At 45.9% G+C, this 19,837-nt stretch overlaps 1 protein-coding gene across 1 annotated transcript in view; it reads right to left on the bottom strand.

Moving 5' to 3' along the window:
- Positions 1-19,837, bottom strand: part of CALN1 (calneuron 1) — a 2,795,902-nt gene that overhangs the window by 1,630,302 nt on the left and 1,145,763 nt on the right. The window lies entirely within an intron of this gene.

Below are 19,837 nucleotides of genomic sequence, written 5' to 3'. Positions count from 1 at the left end.
GTCGCAAAACTGAACACTATAATTCCAGAGAAAAGAATTATTTGGGACAAGCTTACGGCCTGTGTCCAAGGAAAAACTGAAGGCGCCACCGAATTTTTTAATAGATTCTAGCAGGTATTTTCTGACTTCAGTGGACAGGATTTAGGTACAGAGTCGGGGAAAAGGTTGTTCGTGGACAAATTTGTACGTGGATTGTTACCTGACATCCAGTCACAGATTATGTCCTCTGAGAGTGCTTGGCAGGCAAAATCTCAATCTGAGGTTTTGCACATGGCTCAGTATTATGAGAACCGTGTTAATAACGAGAAGGAAAAAATTGAAAAGAGGAAAGGAGATTTGAAAACGAAAGTATTATTACAGCAAATTGTTAGAAACCCCAGAGGAGGCACGACACAGACTAGAGGTCAGTATGTCCCAAAAGGAAATGCTCCTTTGGGTCCTGTGAATATTAATCAATGTGCTTATTGCCGCCAGGAAGGTCATTGGCGAGCACAGTGCCCTGTCCTTCACCAGAGGTCAAACAGTGCGTTTGGGGTATGGGTAGACGACCTAGGGGCCGCCCTGGAGCAGGGGGCCCTGATAGAGGTCAGCTTTTACAAGATCCTCAGCAACCTTTTTCACAAGAAAATCAGACCTCGAGTGTGGACTCGAGGAACATATTTGAACACCCTTCTGCTGCCTACCTTTCTGAAGAGCTTCCTTTCGACAATACTCTATTTCATTAGGATTGCCCGAAGCAGGGTTTGGAACCTTCACCTATTCCCGTTAATCAGAAAGGCCCCTACGTTGAACTATTATTAGGGAATAGGAAACACCAGTTTTTGATTGACACTGGAGCGCAGAAGTGCTCCATTGATCATTCTCGGGTTCCAAACATCCCACTGTCAGGGCAAACAAATGTTTCCGTAGGGTTTTCTGGTATACCAACCGCCTGTCCAGTTTCTGCACCGGCATCTGTTTCTTTGGGTCCTTTTACGGACCATTGCCCTTTTCTTCTCACTTCAAACTGTGGAGAGAATTTGCTGGGGTTGAATTTGTTAAAGAAATTGAATGCAGTAATTCATTGTTCTTCTGATGGAGTACGGCTGACGGTTTCGCCACAGCAACTTCCTAATTCTCAGTTTTTGATTCGACCTTTACCTCCTGAGTTTAGCATTGTCCCGGAATGTTTGTGGGCAGTGGACGACAATGATGTCGGGGTGTTACAGATTGAGCCCGTTAAAATATTCCTGAAACATGGAGTGAAACTGCCACGCATTCCGCAGTATAAAATATCAGCTGAGGGCGAACGTGCTTTGAAATGCATTGTCTCCGATTTTGTGCATCGTGGGGTGATCGAGGAGATTACAGGTAGTTTGTGTAACAGTCTGATCTTGCCTGTATATAAGAAAGGTGACAATGCAATTCCATACCGGTTCATAATTGATCTTCGTTCTATTAACAGAGTGGTCGCCCCACAATTTCCAATTGTGCCCGATGTCACGACAATATTAACAATGATCCCTGCTACGGCTACGCACTTTAGCGTTGTGGATTTAAAAAACGCTTTCTTTAGCATTCCTATACATAAAGAAAGTAGATATCTGTTTGCGTTCACCTTGGGGGGACGCTCATTTACATTTACAAGGGCACCTCAAGGGTATACTGAAAGTCCCAGCATTTATAGTAGAGCTTTGAAAGAGCAGCTCGACACCCTTGAATTGCCACCTACTTGTACGCTGCTTCAATATGTTGATGATTTGCTTTTGGCTGCAGATTCTGAGAATGCTTGTAAAGAAGGCACTGTACTGTTGCTTGCTCATCTGGCTAAAAATGGTCACAAAGCTTTGCTTAAAAAATTTCAATATTGTTGTCAGGAGGTCGCCTATTTAGGCAACCTCCTGTCAAAGGAGGGGAGAAGATTGACACCTGAAAGAATAAAGCACATTTCTGGCATGTCTGTTCCAAATACACAGAAGGAAGTCAGAGCCTTAATAGGTATGGCTTTTTACTGTAGGTTGTGGATCCAGAACTTTTCACTAGTGATAAAACCGATGTTGGCTTTGACGAAGAAGGGCATTTCTCTACCACTGCCATGGGAATCGGAACATCAACGATCATTTGAGCTTCTCAAAATCACGCTATGTTCTGCACCGGTTCTGGGTACTCCAAATTATGACAAGGCCTTTGTGTTGTTTGTGCATGAATGTGATGGATGTGCTTTGGCTGTGTTAACACAGGAACACGGAGGGAAGAATAGGCCGTGCGGCTACTACTCCTCCGCCCTTGATCCTGTCGCATGCGCTTTGCCAAGATGTTTGCGTGCTGTCGCTGCTGCTGCCGCGTCTGTAAAACAGAGTGAGGGGATGGTCCTAGGCCATGATTTGATTTTGATGGTACCTCACTCTGTTGATATTCTATTGAACAAAACCCAAACGCAACACCTCACTTCTGCGCGGTTAACAAGGTATGAACTAATCCTGTTTGCCCCTCACATCCAAATTAAGGGGTGTTGTGTTCTTAATCCGGCTGAACTCTTACCTTTCCCGCAAAACACTGTTTGTGGTGACGAAGAATTACATGACTGCCTGTATACCACTGAACAAGAAACGAAGGGCAGGATAGACCTCATAGATACTCCTTTGGATAATGCAGAAGGGGAGCTGTTTTGCGATGGCTCCTGCTTCAAACTTTCGGATGGTACATCTACAGCTGCTTATGCAGTTACTACATTGAGCAAAGTTGTCGAAACTAAGAGAATTTCGCATAACTCCGCGCAGGCCGCAGAGATTATAGCGTTGACCCGAGCTTGTGAACTTTCCCAAGGGCGTAGAGTAAATATATATACTGATAGTCAGTACGCATTTGGGGTGGCTCACAACTTTGGAAGGCTCTGGTCGTAAAGAGGGTTCCTGACCTCACATGGGACCAAGATCCAGCATGGCCCCTTGATAGTGCAATTACTCTCGGCACTCTCACTCCCTAAACAGTTAGCGATCATGAAATGTGCAGCACATCGTAAGGTCATAGATGATGTGGGCAAAGGGAACGCTTTTGCGGACTTGATAGCCAGACAAACGGCCACAGACCTTAGCACGGACATGTATGCCTCGAGGGAAATGAGAGATGCTTACATAATGGGTGAAGGTATTGGGTCTGTGCGAGATATTCAAACTGATGCCACAATAGAAGAATCTAAAAGGTGGGCTGAAGGAATGGGGAAACTGGATAATGAAGGGTGTTGGGTGGATACATCCGAAGGGAAATGGTTGCTCCCTGATTCATATGTATTGGCAATGGTTACGATGGCACACGGTCCTGCGCATGTGTGTGCCCAGCAGATCACGAAAATGCTAGAACAAGTTTGGGTAAATGACAAGATTCTGGAGACTGCGAAGAGGCACGTCCAGAACTGTATGATCTGCTTACAGCACAATGTAGGTAAGGGGACAGTGACTCCAAGGGGAAGCTTTGGGCCCCCTTCTGTTCCCTTCGAGGTCATTCACTTTGATTTTATTGAGATGGAACGATGTAATAATCTAAAATATGTTCTTGTAATTATTTGTGCCTTCAGCAAATGGGTCGAGGCTTTCCCCATCAAAGATGCTACCGCCATGACCACTGCAAAGATTATGGTAAAAGAATTCTTTCCTCGATTTGGGCTCCCATCTGGTCGGATAATGGCCCTCACTTTATTGCAGCAGTAATTTTGCAGATATGTACAGCCCTATGTATTGAGAAACGATTTCACTCAGCTAGACATCCTCAAAGCGCTGGGTTGGTGGAAAGACACAACAGTATTTTAAAGAATAAGCTTGCAAAAACATGTGCTGATATCAAACTAAAATGGCCAGATGCCTTACCTATCGTGTTATTAGCTATGTGTACCACTCCTCAGACTAAGACTGGGCTTTTTCCATTTGAGGTAGTGATGGGGAGACCTGCTAACATTTGGGGTCTCCCAAAACCTAAAGCCCTGAGAGAGGTGGAAAATGTATTGCTTGTAGACTATTGTAACCAGTTAACTAAAAACCTGTATTTCATTTATCACCAGGTACACTCGGCTTTACCTGTACGGTTCACGGGCCCAGGACACGATATACAGCCTGGAAGTTGGGTCCTAGTGAAGGCCTACGAGAGGTCTTCCTGTCTCGCGCCTCGCTGGCGGGGACCCCACCAGGTGTTATTGGTCACCAGGACAGCAGGGCGGGTGCCTGGAAAGAAGAACTGGATTCACGCAACAGATGTCAAGAAACTTCCTCACCCGACGCCACACGTTACAGAAGAAGCAGAACCACTCGCTGACGCTACAGTCTCTGTTCTTGGAGTAGCAAACAGCGCTGTGAGTGCGTCGGAGAATTTCTCTGAGCCTGAGGAGCTTGGGGAACAGTCCATTTCGTCTCCGCACTCTCTGGAAAAATCACTTCCGGAAAACACTGTTTCAAGCTCTGCGACTTCCGTCGCCTCCGACACGTTGCTTCCCTCAGGAAGTGACGACACTTTACTTCCAGACCAGACAATTTTGGGTACCACCAGGTACAACCTTCAACGAAGGAAATAGAACTACGGCACAAGTTTTTCGTGCATCTGGAAAAAGGAAGTGATTGGAAATTCTCTTTTTATGAGAAAGTTCTGTTGAACAAAAGGGATTCTGCTGGCTAGGGTTGGGAAGGACTAAGAAATCACACGACGGTAGCGTCGCCAGCAACGAACATTGGGGTCGTCGATTGAGGAACTACGATGCCTGCCACCTCCGCTGCTGCCCCCCGCATTGGACTTGTGAATAAGGGGTGACCAAATTGGGCAATGAACAATGTGCCTGGGCCCCGAAAACATACTGCTGTGTGTTGATAAAGATAATTGTTATTTTTGCAACTGCTGCTGTAGGACTTTGGTATTTTGAAGAAATCTATCCTCTGAAACCTTTACTACCGACCGAGATTGTACCAACTGTTTTGACTCCCTCTGCACACCTTCACACTCTGTCCCCTAGAGACTCCCAAAATAGACAAAAGTATCATAATAACACTCTGATGATAGTAATGAATGCTACTCATGCCATTTTTAATAAGAGTAATTGTTGGATTTGTACTCATTTACCGCAACATGGGAACAAGGGACTGGGATGGTATATACATCCTCTACCTTTAACGACTGCTTGCTATGCCTCTCTTAGAGACTATTCTTTGGCCGTTGGAATGATAGCATCTCAGGGAACTTTGATGGAACTAATCTGAATGATTTCGAGAAACGTGAATTGACTCCCCTGGGATGCTCGCTTTTCGCAAATAGAAGTAAACCTAACGTCGCTTCTATTAGGCCGTCTGACAAACTATCTCTTCCTTTTCAAACTCTAATTTCCTTTAAAATGGCTCCGATAGGCAATAAGGACGCTGTACCTCCTTCTTATTCTATAAATCATAGTCCTGACTCAGTTCCCTTCTGTGTACAGAGAAATGGCACTAGGCCAAAGGGAGATTTTGAAGGTTGTAAAAACATTGTAAATTTGACTGGAGAAAACAGGCCTCTGTATGTAGGGGGGCCTGTTTATTTTGTTTGTGGTAGTTTAGCATTTCCCTGGTTGCCCAAGGATTGGCAGGGAACCTGTTATTTAGGAATATTGTTACCCGGGGTATTTGTAGCAAGTACATTAGAGGTTTCTAAGGCTCGCCCACGGCGAGACGAGAACAGAGATACCCCTGGGCAGGTATTGGGAGACATAGCGAAATCAGTTGTGCCCTTTTGGGGACAAATAACAAACTCGGAGAACATTAGGGGATTAGCAAGGGTACTGGAGAGTACGATCAACCGGACCACGGACATACTCTACAATATGACCTTAGAGCAAAAAAGCAATAAGATTGGTAGCACTTCAAAATCGGATGGCATTAGATGTCATTTTGGCAGAACGAGGTGGAGTATGCAAATTAGTGGGGTCCGCTTGTTGTGTTTTCGTCCAGACTCCTCGCCAACAATTTTTAAAGCGATACAGAACTTGCATACTCTCAGTTCTGAAGTACATATCCCTGTAGGAGACTGGAATCTTAGCACTTGGTTCTGGGATTCTTTACGATCTTGGGGTTGGAAGGTGCTTTCCGTTATTCTGGTTATTTTAGGGATTCTGCTATTCCTTTGTTGCTGTTTTCAATGCCTCCCGAGTATATGTGGAATGCTAGGGGGATGTTGTGCCCAAGCAGTGAGCGCAATAGGGCATAAAATATATGCCCCGGATACAGCATCTAAAGAATTCATGTTACAAGAGGTATTGATGAACGACCTAATAGCTATAGACATTACAGACAATGATTCGGAATCTATGAATGATAACACATGGAGTTATTTTCAAAAGTATTAGGAATGATGTTAGCACTTGGCATAGGCCAAAAGGAGGGTCTGTTGGAATTGAAATAATATTATACCTCCTATTGCATTGTTTGAATGTGTGTTGGCCTACGCCAAGTTGTCTAAAACATCGTGTAAATAGATTCCGCGGCAAGGTCTTGACCTTAACGAAAACTGTGTAAATCGGCATATTGGATTTAGCCGCCATTTTAGGTTATCTTGTAAATGTGGAAGTCACCCTGAACACCAAAATGGAGGCCGAATGACATTTCAAGTGAGATTCTGGCCGTTGTGACCTCCGCACACATGAATAAGTAATATGCCTGCAGGCCACTTGTTGGGGTCGCGAACTGAGACCTTGTCCTATCCCCGACCTATGTGTAAATGAACAACTGTATCAGCGGAACTGATCAAAATGCATACATTATGGGATTGACCTGGCAAGGAACCCTAGGCCTGGTCCTAAGAATGGTTAACCCGCGAGGGGGTTGGCCAGAGCAGGATAAAGAGTATAAAAACACGAGTATCCCAATGTACGGTCTCTCTCACTAACGCAGTGAACTCTCGTTGAAGTTCGTTCTGTTACTCTGAGAGCCGAATAGCTATCCGTTTGTCAATTGACTTTTTGGTAACTGTTGTAGCTTTTGAATAAAGCACTTTGTATGTTCTTTGTAACCTGTGTTGGTGTGTTTCCTTTGGGCTTCCCGGCCTCATATCAATTTCTTTGTTTTCACAGTCTAATGGTCAAGGGATCGCAGCCAGGTTTTTGTATCATTCTTAAAGGTTGAAAAGGATGCTGTAGCTCTAAGGGAGTCGGGCAATGAGTTCCATAGTTGGGCTGCCATGACTGGGAAGCTGCTCCCTCCTGCTTTTTTTAGTTTAAATGTAGGGACCCTGAAGCTGTTTGTTTGCACCATTCTGATGGGGCGTTCTGAGGTGTGTTTGGTAAATCTCTCCACTAGGTATTGTGGTGCCATGTTAGAAAGACATTTGAAGGTGAGGTTTAAGGATTTGAACTTTATTCTCTCTTTTATAGAGAGCCAGTTGGTGGAGATAGCGTGCGATATATGGTGTGATTTCGGGATAGCTAGGGCAGTTCTCAAGGCATTATTTTGGAGAGTTTGCAGTTTGCTGATGTTATGTTTGCTTGTACTCAGATAGAGGGCATTACAATAATCCATTTTAGATAAGATAAGGGCACGAGCTACCGTTAAACAAATTTCAATGGTTAAGAAATGTTTGCATGTTTAGAACAATTTACATGTATAGCAGAGGCAGTGTCATTAACTTGCTTATTGAGGTTCAGAGTTGAGTCAAGATAAAATCCTAAGGTTTTTACCTCCTTTGAGACTTTGATGTTTAGTCCATCGATGATAAAGGAGTTGTATTGGTGGGAGAGTTTGTTCAGTCTGTTGGTTGACCCAATGAGTAAGAGCTCAGTCTTATCATCATTGATGCAAAGGTCTTGTGTGGCCATCCAGGTTTTGTATGATCAAGTAGATTTTGTTGATAAAAGCTACGTCTATGTTCTGGTCTCCTTGGATAGGGATGAGAATCTGTGTGTAATGAGAATAGTTTGTATATGAGACACCCAGCATATCCAGTATATCAAACAGGGGCTTGGTAAATATGTTATAAATAGTTGGAGAGACGTAGGAACCATGCAGCACTCCACATGTGATAGGTATTGGGTCTGCTGCAGAGGACGGGGAGAAGCCCCTCATACACTGGTTATCTAGAAAAGATTTGATCCAGGTGGTAGCCTCCTTCGAGAAATGGGCTAAAAATTAGAGGTGGTTGCACAATACTTTGTGGTCAACCAGGTCAAATGCAGCCGATAAGTCCAATAGGAGGAGAATGGAGGCTTCTCCTTTGTCCTTCCATTCATCCATTTGGTTCTTTAGATCTATGAGGGTAGTCTCTGTCTCATGTCTCGGTCTAAATCCCGATTGATGGATACCTAGCAAGTTGTTAGCCTCCAGATAGGATTGAATCTGAAGCTAAGCAGCCTTATCAAAGATTTTTAGGAGAAACAGTAGAATTGTGATTGGCCTGTAGTTTGTGGGTACACTTGGGTCTAGGTTAGCCTTTTTTAGATGGGGTAGAACTCAGGCGTCTTTAAGGTTTGTTGGAATTGAGCAAGACTCAAATGACAAATTGATTAGTGTAGTAATGAAAGGAGCTAGGTCCCTAGCTGCTTCTTTAATTATGGGAGCTGGACTTGAGCCCCTGTTAGGGAGAATTTTCATTTTATGGCTAATTGCCCTTACCTATAGAGTCCCCCAGCAGCTTTGCTGGATTTGAAGGGTTTGTTTCTTTTTACCTGCTAAGAATGAGACTCTTTTTCCCACTCTTAGGCATTTTTGCTATGTGTGTTCTAGGCTATTTTTCGTGTTTAATGCCTATGGGATTTTCTCTCACCCATAGGAACCCTCTTTATGCACATGTATAACACAGCACCCTCCGTTCAGTGACACAGGGGTGTCGTAGCAACCCCCAAACCTAGACTCCATACCCTGGGACTGACTACTGTTTCCCAGAGCATGTAAAGTCTCCATTGACTTTACTAGTCAAATCTTAGGAACTTAACCCATACAACCCATCTCACTATGGAGGTACTGGAAAGGGTTAATCATTTTCCCTTGGGTTCATTTTCGAGGGGGTACCTTAAAGTCCCGCTCTCTAAAGTTTCTGGCTGGTGGCAGTGGTTACTACCAAAAATATTCAACCGCGAATATTTTAGTATGGGCTTTTCCCATTGTTCGAGGCTAATACTTTTACTGACAACCTCTAACATCCCGCCGGTTTATTTTATTATTAACTTTACTCCGGTAGGTTTTATCTGCCAGAACTTTAATATAACTTCTTTCTTGAGTCTTACTCTATACTCCTAACCCAGGTCGGGGATCCTTTGTTTGCTCTTTTGGTGGGCTTCTGCCAAGAAGCCCTCGTTTTGGCGCCTCTGAGTCTGGGGTGGGTCTGTTGTTTGGGAGGGGGAGTAGAACCCCTGGAAAGAGTTGCCACCGCAACCCAGGTCGCACTCTAACCTGATAGGCTGGAGGGTCTCCCGGCAAGAAGACCACTCCACTGTGTGAGTGACAGCTAGGATGTATGAATGGGATCTTTTTCTGCATAAAAGCAGGGTCCTGAGGACTGGAAGAGCAAGACGTCGCCACTGGAACTACGGAACCGAAGGGGAGAGAAGCCACAGACATCTTCAGCATCTACACCTCCGGTGAAGCCCTGCCGGATCGTCTCACCACTTTTTTTCCACACGACGAGAGGAGATCTTCAGCGAAAGAGTCTTCTTCCCTTGAGCTGGTGGGGACAACCAGTTCACCAATCACTTCTCCGGACCTGCCTTGGTCGAATCGACAGTGCCACGCACTTGGAGACCGGATAGCCAGGCAGCAATCGACCCGGACCGCGATTAAAAGGAGCGTACCTTTTAAACTTTGTTTGGCAGCACCACGGCTGGTTTCATCCCTGGGTACTGCAGTGACTCGAACCTTCCTCCACGACTAGAGCCTCTCTTCCTCTGCTGGACCCCTCAAACTGCAGGTACTACCAGGAACAACCGCCACCGCAGGAGCCACTTCTTCATGTTTAAGGTACATCGTTCCGCCAGGCCTCCCTTTTCCCGTGGTAGCCCTAAAGGTGTTTTAAATCCTTTATCTACTTGTTGGGTTGGCCGCCCTCTCTCTTAACATTGTCTTTCGCCTCGCATCCACCTCTTCAATATTTTTCTACTAAAGACTTGACTGCAGCTACAAGAACATTTTTGCTCCTAAGCTCCTGGTCCTGTACCACTGACTCTGGCTCAGACCTATTGACTCTGGTTGATTTGTTAGATCTGCTCTCACTAGATTGGTTTTCAATGAGAAATGTGTTGATGCATCTAAATCTATTAAAAACCCTCTTCCTTCCTACTGTTTTAACTTGTGGAGTGCCATTTTGCGCAGTTTTCAATCACTTATCTTTCTGCTAAAATGTCACTGTGCATTACTTGTTCAGCATCGCTTATTATCTATTACTTCTGATTTCAGAACTTTTTGTAATTCTGACTAATTGCTGAATCCGGTGGCAAAACAATTGGGAAGCGACTTTGTACAAATCTTGCCTCCTCTGGGAGTTCTGCAAATTTGATAGCTCTAGAGGAAACTGTATTAGATTCTGGTACAGGGCAGCTACAGGACAATCAACTCATTGACCGCAACGAGATTCCAGATTCCCTCGAAACAGCAGGGTTTAAACTGCCAGCCAACTGATGTAAACAGCCGATAAAACAATCTTATCTACTACGTGTAACAACTTCCAAAGAAATCCATTTAAAGGAGCCTGAGCAAGTATCAAACATGTTGAGGCCCACAAGAGAAATAGTCGTGCAAGTCGACGTAGAAGTTACCCCGGTTACTTGTCTCGATCGATGCATGCGAGACCCACAGCAGGTTTTCACAGATGGTTTATGTAGCATTATCTCAATAGAGGCTCAAACGGCAGAATCAACAAAGAACGTTGAGGTCTAGATGTCGGAAACTCGGAATGACGAGACCTCTCCTGTCCACTTGACCTGCCCTTTCATCCCTAACCTATCGCAATCTCTGATAATGTTCCCAAACACCCCCACAACTCAACTCAGAACTCATCAGTTCTGTCCATTTCATTTACTAACCCAACACCACATCGCCCTATTCACAACAGACCAGATAATACTTCATCAGTTGATATAACAATAACTGCAAAAATACAGCCTTACTAACTTTGGCAAAATTATATGAAACGTTAGACAAGAAATAACGCCCCTACCAGTAGCGAGTGACAATGCTCCTAGTCTAGTTGCGAGGAGTGGGTCGGTCGATCAATATATACAAAAAGCAAAAGACCCTCTTATCTCTTCTATGGAAATAAATGACTCCATCATTACAATAAATTATGTTTCTGCTAATGATAGGAAAAATGTAGAATCTCTCACACAGATGCCATAAGCCGGCTTTCACAATCTTTACCAAGAAAAAAGCAATAGCTAAACAATAAAATTAACAATAAAAATCAAAAAATGTTAAAAAATCAATCTCAACCTGTCCAAACAGGTGCTCATAAATTCATACAAGCTTTATCCATGCCAAACAAACAGCAGACTATGGCAAAGAATGCAATAACAAAAAAAATCTGACCATAGCTTGGGCCAAATGAGACCTACAAAAGAAAGATGTTTAGCCCATTACAACCTTAGAACAATTAAATGTAATTCATTATGAGCCTCTAAAAGTATTGATTCAAGAGAGTAAATTGATGGAAGAAGAGTCGGCCAAGCGTAAGATAATGCCCACCAAAAAGAATCAATTATCTTTCAAATCTTTGATTACAAACAACACTGCTGCTATTAACTTAACATATCAGAGAAATTATGACTTTTACACTTTAGAGCAACGTAGAAACGAAATTGCGAAATCAATTTTAACATGTTCTGCTTTGCCTAAATCTGCTTCCAGAACCTTAAATGCCAGTTAGCAACAAGACACTAGCTGAACAATATGTGTGTGAATAAGATTGTCAGAGCTAATCAGCTGAAGATCAATGACGGGGCAATCACGAACCACAAACCTCGATTATTAGACCATAAGACCACTCAACGAGGCATAATAAAAACCATATACAAACGCAAAAAGTGGTAAGCAACCTGATTTCATCTCTACCTGCAACACATAAAAAAACCTGTTACCAGCTGATCATTTCTTGTAGAGGTGGAGCGTATCCCACCTATGACTTAAATAAGACAAGTGTATTAAATATCTTCAACGATATCCAGGCCCTAGAAGATTTTGTTTCCACTGATGTAGAACAAGTAGAATTCCCAAATTAGAACGATCTAAGAACAAGGAAATTGTGGATACAATCTGGTATCTTATGGAAAGCAAATTTTCGAATTGGGATTTATCCTAATGCAGGACAGCCAGCCTAAAACACATACTGCCTATAATAGCCTTCTAGAGAATGACTCTATAGATGTAGAGACTATGCAAACCCACCCATTGAGGATAACCTACACAAGAAACGACCCATTAATCCAACGACAGGTGATCCCTATCCAGGGGCAAAGAGTGAATCTTGGAAAATGGCAGCAGATTTCAAATTAACAACCCAACCAGTCCTTACAAAGAATCTTTAATCTAGCCGGCTGGAATACAAGGGGATTTAAACATCTTTGAACCAACATTAAAAAAAAACATGGATTTTGATAAAGTGCTACTGCAGAAAATCTGGTTTAAAGAACCACCTGCATGGGATGGTTATGATGTTCTACTCTTACCAGCAAAACGTCTCTCCAGATGTAGGCCTATGACAGGCTTCCTAGTGGAAGTGAAAAAAAGGGCAGGGTCTGATGTTGGAGCCTTGGGCTTCCCCCAATATGTTTATACAACTGGTAAAAATGAGTACTCGAGATCAAGTACTGGCAGTTGTGAATTTATATTGGAACCATGTAGGTTTTCTCGCGCACAGCTTTCTTTACGATCTAGAAACAGCCCTTGATTTAGTGGTGAACGAGACTTCTGTCAACTATACCGTAATAGCAGGTGATCTAAATATACATTGCTTTCCAACTAAACAGCACACGGTCCTGTATACAGCTAGGCTATGGTTAAATCTCATGACTGAAAGAGAATTTGTAATGCTAAATGGGGCGGTGCAAGGTGACATCCCACCACAGGAGACCTCGACAAGGGGCACCCAAAAAGCCATTATTGACTATGGCCCTCATTAGGACCTGGGCGGTAAGTGAATAACGATGCCGTTAAAGGATTACCGGCATTGCTTACCGCTCCACACGATTAGGAAAGGACAACCCGCTATTAGCGGCACCGTACTTTACGGTGCCGCAAATAGCAACATGAGCGCGGGCATGCGAACCATCATGCCGGAAATAGCGCCATGGCGCAAACAGGGGAACATCACGACTCATGCGGACATGCAATTAACGCCCTAGTGAAGGCCGTAAAGTACCTTACCACCATGGTGCAAATACCGGCATCGCGGACCACCCGTAAACGGCCATGTGCAGTGTTCCCAACTGCCACAGGTGCACACAATCAGCACAGATGGAGGCAATACAGACTGGGCAAGCACAAAAGGAACACATTGCACCCCTTCCCACACCCAGTCATACTCCACAATGATTCCAATACTACTAGCAATGCTGGGGCTGGAGGACCTGATTGCAGTGGAAGTGGTACTACAACAACAACAACAACAACAACTACAGGCAGCAGGAGGAGAAGGAGGGCAGGGCCAGCATGCCCCACCAGTGAAGCCAGTGGCACCACGCAGGCAGCCCCCAATCCCACGCATCAGAGCCAGTCCATTCAACCTAACCGCTGAGCAGATCCACACCCTCTACCGTCTGGACCGGGATACCATCACCACCATTGTGGACATGATACATGACGACATTGTCAGCCTGATTGAAACACGCACCGCCATCCCACCCCTATTGAAGGTAGTGTCTGTGCTCCACTTCCTGGCCACAGGCACCTACCAGCACACAGTGGGGCACATGCATGGCATTTCACAACCATTATTCTGGCTTACACTGAACCAAGTGCTTGATGCCCTCCTCAAGCACACAGACGACCACATTTCCTTACCACGGTCTGCCCAGGAGATCTCAAAATAGGTTTCCATTCACTGGACGGCATCCCTGGTTGCATGGGCGCCATTAACTGCACCCATGTGGAATTGGTGGTCCCACATGCCATGGAGCAAGCGTACTGCAACCGTAAGATATACCACTCAATCAACGTGCAAATGGTATGTGACGCGAACAGGATCATCACACATTGTTGTGCCCGATTCCCCGGATCAACCAATGATTCAATGGTCCTGCTACATGGAGCGACATGCAGGGCAGAGATCCTGGCTTCTCGGTGAGTCGCATGTTATGCCCATGGAAATGTGATGTGGGTAGGTGATTGAGGTGTAGATGCATACTTCACCTGGCTGACATGTGGGGGGGGGATGCATACTTCACCTGGCTGAGATGGGGGGGGAGAGATGCATACTTCACCTGGCTGAGATGGGGGGGGAGATGCTTACTTCACCTGGCTGCGAGTGTCAGAGGGAATGGAGCATGCTCATATCCCAAAGCATCCCAGACTGGACCTGATGCCTGACCACGTAATGCAAGATGTAAGCAGCTCTACCATGTAAATGAAACAGTGTCACAAACATTCCACAGCCATCCCCATGTGCACTGTACCAAATCAGACCAAATCCTCCTCAACAAAATGCAGCTACAAGCAATGACTATAGCCAATACACAGCACCAAACACCATCAACTGAAAGGACAGTCCCCCATTACTGCGTACAAAGGAGTCACATGAGGGTCAAATACATCAATACACCACTACACTGACACAGAGGCCCAACTGAATTGCATGGCACCATTTGCTGTGCGTAGTGAGATCATCATGAGGCTGACATCAACGGTCCCAGGATGAAAGCATACAAATTACTGGACATCTGCCAGATCACAGAAACAACCGCCGTGGACTAACACAGTGCATGAGCACTCACAAGGAACTGGACCCCCCTCCGCCCACTAGTTGATGGCATGCACACCAGTCCATAAGAGGAATACACACATAGCAGTCACATCATGTGTGTCCATTCATGCATGGAAATGGGGTTGAATTGAAGAAATAAATACATGCCATGGGGTCATTTAATGAGGTCCCATATGATGTGATGACTTACACATACATTGTTGCCCACATGCAGGTGATGCAGGATAGCCTTGAAGAGGTGGCTCCTTACCCCAGTCCGGAACTCACAGAATAGGCACGAGGGGGGCTATAATCGTGCCCATACACAAACCGTGTGGTGATTGAGCAGACATTTGGCCTCTTGAAGGCACGGTTTCGCTGCCTCAGCAGGTCTGGTGGGGCATTCCTGTACCGCCATGAGAAGGTGACAAAGATCGTCATGGCATGTGTCATGCTACACAATATGTGCATCAGAGGGAATGTGCCCCTGCCCCCTGACGCTGAACTGCAACCACTTGACGAAGAGGATGAGGAGGGTGGGGATGGGGCAGCACCTCAGGGAGGCAGCGATGCACAGGAAGGACATGAAATGCATCAGACTCTGATCAACCAATGTTTCTAGCACACATGGACGGGGGTGTTACATGGAGATGGCACTCGGGGCACTGGGTGTGTCAGGGACATGGGCACTGTAGACTGTTAACACATAAAGCACACGTACGCAAAAAGCAATGTCCACACATGTGAATTATGAGTAACCAAAATGTGTATTGAAGAAGCATAACTAAGTGAACAAGCCCTCCACCCCACACACCCTCTCCCCCCGCCCCCCTCAACTCCCCCACACACCCTCTCCCCCCACCCCCCTCAACTCCCCCACACACCCTCTCCCCCCTACCCCCTCAACTCCCCCACACATGGTGTGCAGTACTGTGCACCAGTGGACCACATGGCACCAGTATGCAAGGCTGTGCCTACTGGCATCCCCCTCTTCCAGCACCAGTTGCCCCCCTGTCTGATCGGCGTAGGTTCCTGCCAGACCTGCGCACGGGGCTGGTCCTGGTAGAACTAGCAGCTGAATGTGTACTTGGTTGCTCGGATAAATGTGGTGGACGCATTTCCCGCATTGCTGCCACCATCTCAGAGAGTACGTGCCGCACGGTGGCCAGTTCTGCACATATGTCCTTTGAGAATGACTCTATTGCTGACTTCAAGGATGCAGCACATTCCCGGATTTTGTCCCTTACACTCCCACATTCAGTTATGTGCTGCGTCAAGAGGCCAGTGAGCTGCTGCTGGTGCCTTTGAATGTCCTGTATCCCCTCTTGGGTGTTTGGGGCTGCGGTGGATGTTTGAGGGGTTCCCGAAATACTATGTTCCTCAGGCACAGTTGGGGTGGGGCTGGGAGTTGCTGGCCATGAGTTATCCTGAGACAGCCTGTGCATGCTGGTGACGGGCAGGCTGCATAGGGACAGGAGTGGGGAATGCAGGGGGCCAGTGGGGGGAGTTGCAACTTGCAGCAGATGCCCTTCCTCTTCATCAGAGATTGCTGCTGTGGCAGCTGTTTCGCCAACTGTGCTGCTTGCAGCCAATGCAGCCCCTTTTACCGCCGACACTTGGGTGATAGTGGCTGTTGTGGGCGTGGGCGCCATAGTGGGGGACGTAGAGCACATTGGTGCTGTGGCCTGTGGTGTGGTCTTGGCCTTCCGATGTCGTGCCAGTTGGCCTATGCCCCTTGAAGTGGAGGGGCGGTGTCCCTCCTCTGCCCTGGCCTTCTTACATGGTGTGCCATCTTCCTCCCTGCTGTCCAAGTCACCACTGTATGATTGCGTGCCTGCGGGGGACCAATAGAGGGAGAGGGTTAATGATGGGTTTACAGGCATCAGGGATACATTGGGGTGGCTGCATCCATATGGAATGGCAGATGATTGACATTGGGGTAGTGACATTCGGGTTGCTTGGATTTTGGGTGGGTGATGCATAGAGGCATCTGGCCTTACACATATGGGGTGCATTCTGCATGTGGACAGGGTGAAGCTCTCCACTGCCTGTAGGCAGTCTTGTACTCATGTGTCCACGGACTCTGCTCTACATCATTGCACTGTCAGTTCTGGTGGACATCATCGTGGCGGGATGAATATTGTATCATTTGGGACACCTACCTGCATCGGCCGATGACGGTGCTCCTCGCTCCATGACCCTGATCCGTGGATTGACTCTGCCCCTATGGTGGTGGCGCATATCTCCTCCCACGGTTGTAGTTTGATGGGGGACACCGCTCCTCCACCTGTCGCCATCCCCATGTTGCGATTTTCAGAGAGTATGCTGCGCACGCGATGACGCAGGTCATCCCAGCATTTGCAGCATTCTTTTCGTGTGCGGGGTGTGGTGCCAACGGCGCTGACTTTCTGGCTGACCTCCGCCCAAATCTGCTTTTTCTGCTGCAGTGCGGGACGGGACATCTCGTTCGAGAAGACCTCACCTGCAAGCTCCTGCAGTGTCTCAGCAAGCATTTTCAGCTCCTCTCTGGAGAAGCTCCCCTTGCGCAGGCCGGTAATGGCCGGTACTTAGCACCCGGGTCATAATGAGAGCCTATGTCTATCGCTAAGCTGGGTATGGTTTTTTTCATTAAAACCATCCCTTTTGTATAAGCCGACGCTCCAACTCACCGAAGGATGGAATAGATTTAAGTGGTCCGCTTATTCACTAAGCTATCTGGCCAATTGTGTAAAAGGTCCTCCTGAATATCTAAATAATGACCTCATCAGATCGGATGGAGTATATGTAGTACCTATGCGGATTTTTAAACTGCTACCCTCTAGCCAACATAAACCACAAAACAAACATAAACACACACATGATTATGAACTTCATAAGAGAAAAACCCAGATACGTAAAGACATTAGGAACGTAGCTCTATTAGCCGCAGAGAACAGACCAGCTAAGATTTGAAAACTAAAAATGCACCATAAACACTGGGTAAAAGCAAACAAATGTCTTGCTATACAAAAAGATGCACAATTAATGTTAAAAACTCTAGGGTCAAAACATTCTGCTGGAATCTGGGCCCTCTTAAACCGTGCACTCCATGGCACACAGATGCCAAAGAAAATTAACGCTGTGCATGAAGACAAATGGGTAGAATATTTTAAAAACATAGATGCCCAGGAGTCACCCCTAGATAGTCGAAATATCCAAACCCACGCAGTAAGAACCCAGATGCACTTTATCAAGATGACATAATATATCTAATTTAAAGGTTAAGTACGTCTTGAGCTCCAGGACCAGATGATCTGACTAATATATTGCTAAAGTTCTATCCGAAAGAATGGGCAAATGTTTTATATAATATTTTCGTCAAGGTTACAAAGTAATTAGTACCCGGCGAGAGTCAAGCAGAATGCAACGCAAATTCTGATTGGCTCTCGCCGGGTCCTTACCCGGCCGAGAATCCTTTGATTCTCAGTTGGAATTCCAGCTGCCTTGTCCTCGGCGGGGGGCATGGCAGCCCCTCAGCCAATGAGGAGGCTCGAGACAGGGCCATCCCCGCTCCGAGCCTCCACACGGCTGAGAGGCTGCCTTCGTCCACCGCGGGGGACTCAGGTAAAATTCTTTTTTTTGTTCTTCCCTTCCCTTCCTCCTCTCTGCCCTCCCCACCCCACTTACCTGCTTGCTCCTGCATCCCCGATGGGGGATGATAGCAGCCTCCAGCAGTGTGGAGACTCGGAGCGGGGCCATCCCTGCTCCGCGCCTCCACACGGCTGGAAGCTTCCATCGTCCCCCGCCCGGGAAGCAGGTACGGATTTTTTTTTTTCCTCCCCTCCCTCCCAATCCCACTTACCTTCTGCTTCTTTTTCTTTTTGGGGAGCGGACGCGCTGCCAGCACGTCCGCTCCCGATGGCCGCCATGGAAAGGGAAAACGGACTCCGTTTTCCCTTTGCATGGCGGTCATTTTCTTGGTTGTTTTTTTTTTTTTTTGCCCCCAAAGCGTAGCGCAGCGGGACAGAAAAAAAGCTGCAGCGTTTCGGGACAGGATAAAATGCTTTTAGTGCCACGGTCACGCACATAATGAGGGCCAAGGTACTAATAGCAATATGACCCTCGCGGAGGGGGCATTACCGACTCAGGTAATGCCCCCGCCGCTCGGGTCATATTGCTTAAATAAGATATTGCAGATGTGGAAAAAATCCATTATTATACCAATCTTTAGGAAGAAATTTGAGAGCTCCCCAAAAACTATCGTCCTATAGCACTATTATATATACCTGGGAAGATCTTTGCCGTCTGTTCCTAAGGGATCAGTGGATGACAAAAGAAGGTTTATATGACAAATTTAAAACTGGCTTTGTTCCAGGCCTAGGCAAAGCAGTTAACCTCGCAGCTATATCAGCTATCAAGATGTGAGAACACCAACAAAAAACACGGGTCTATATGGCCTTTGTAGATTTCAGGCTAGCTTTTGACTTTGTATCAAGAGAACTGTTATGGAACAAGCTAGCAGAGGCAGCATGCTCCTCCTACATCCAAGTCTTGCTTTTACAGCTATGCTCAGATACTACAGTCCAGATTTGGCTATCCCTTGACGGCAAACTCTTTGAATCGATCCCTACACATAGAGGCCTAAAACAGGGCTGCATTTTGGCTGCTTTTTTTGTTAAAATTCTTTATAGCGGATATTGGCAAAAAGTTAAGGCAGGTTATATCTGACTCAGCGAAACTTCATAAGAACACTGTACCGTGGCTTCTTTAGGCAGAAATCCTCGTCCACTTTTCAAAAATTCTGAGAGGTCTCCAAAATCTTCTTTCGGATTTTGAACAGTATCCAATAGCAAACCATCTACTAATAAAGTTGGATAAAACCAAGATAATGATATGTGCGAGTAAATCCCAGTTGAAGAGCTGTTCATTTAACTGTAGACTGTATGAACCTCCACTGGAAGTGGTAAATGAATATCGATACTTGGGTATAAATACC

The sequence above is a fragment of the Ambystoma mexicanum genome, chromosome 9 (assembly GCF_040938575.1).
Source record: "Ambystoma mexicanum isolate Mex_15411 chromosome 9, UKY_AmexF1_1, whole genome shotgun sequence".
NCBI classification, from domain to species: domain Eukaryota; kingdom Metazoa; phylum Chordata; class Amphibia; order Caudata; family Ambystomatidae; genus Ambystoma; species Ambystoma mexicanum.
This window is presented reverse-complemented; position numbering and strand designations above follow the sequence as displayed.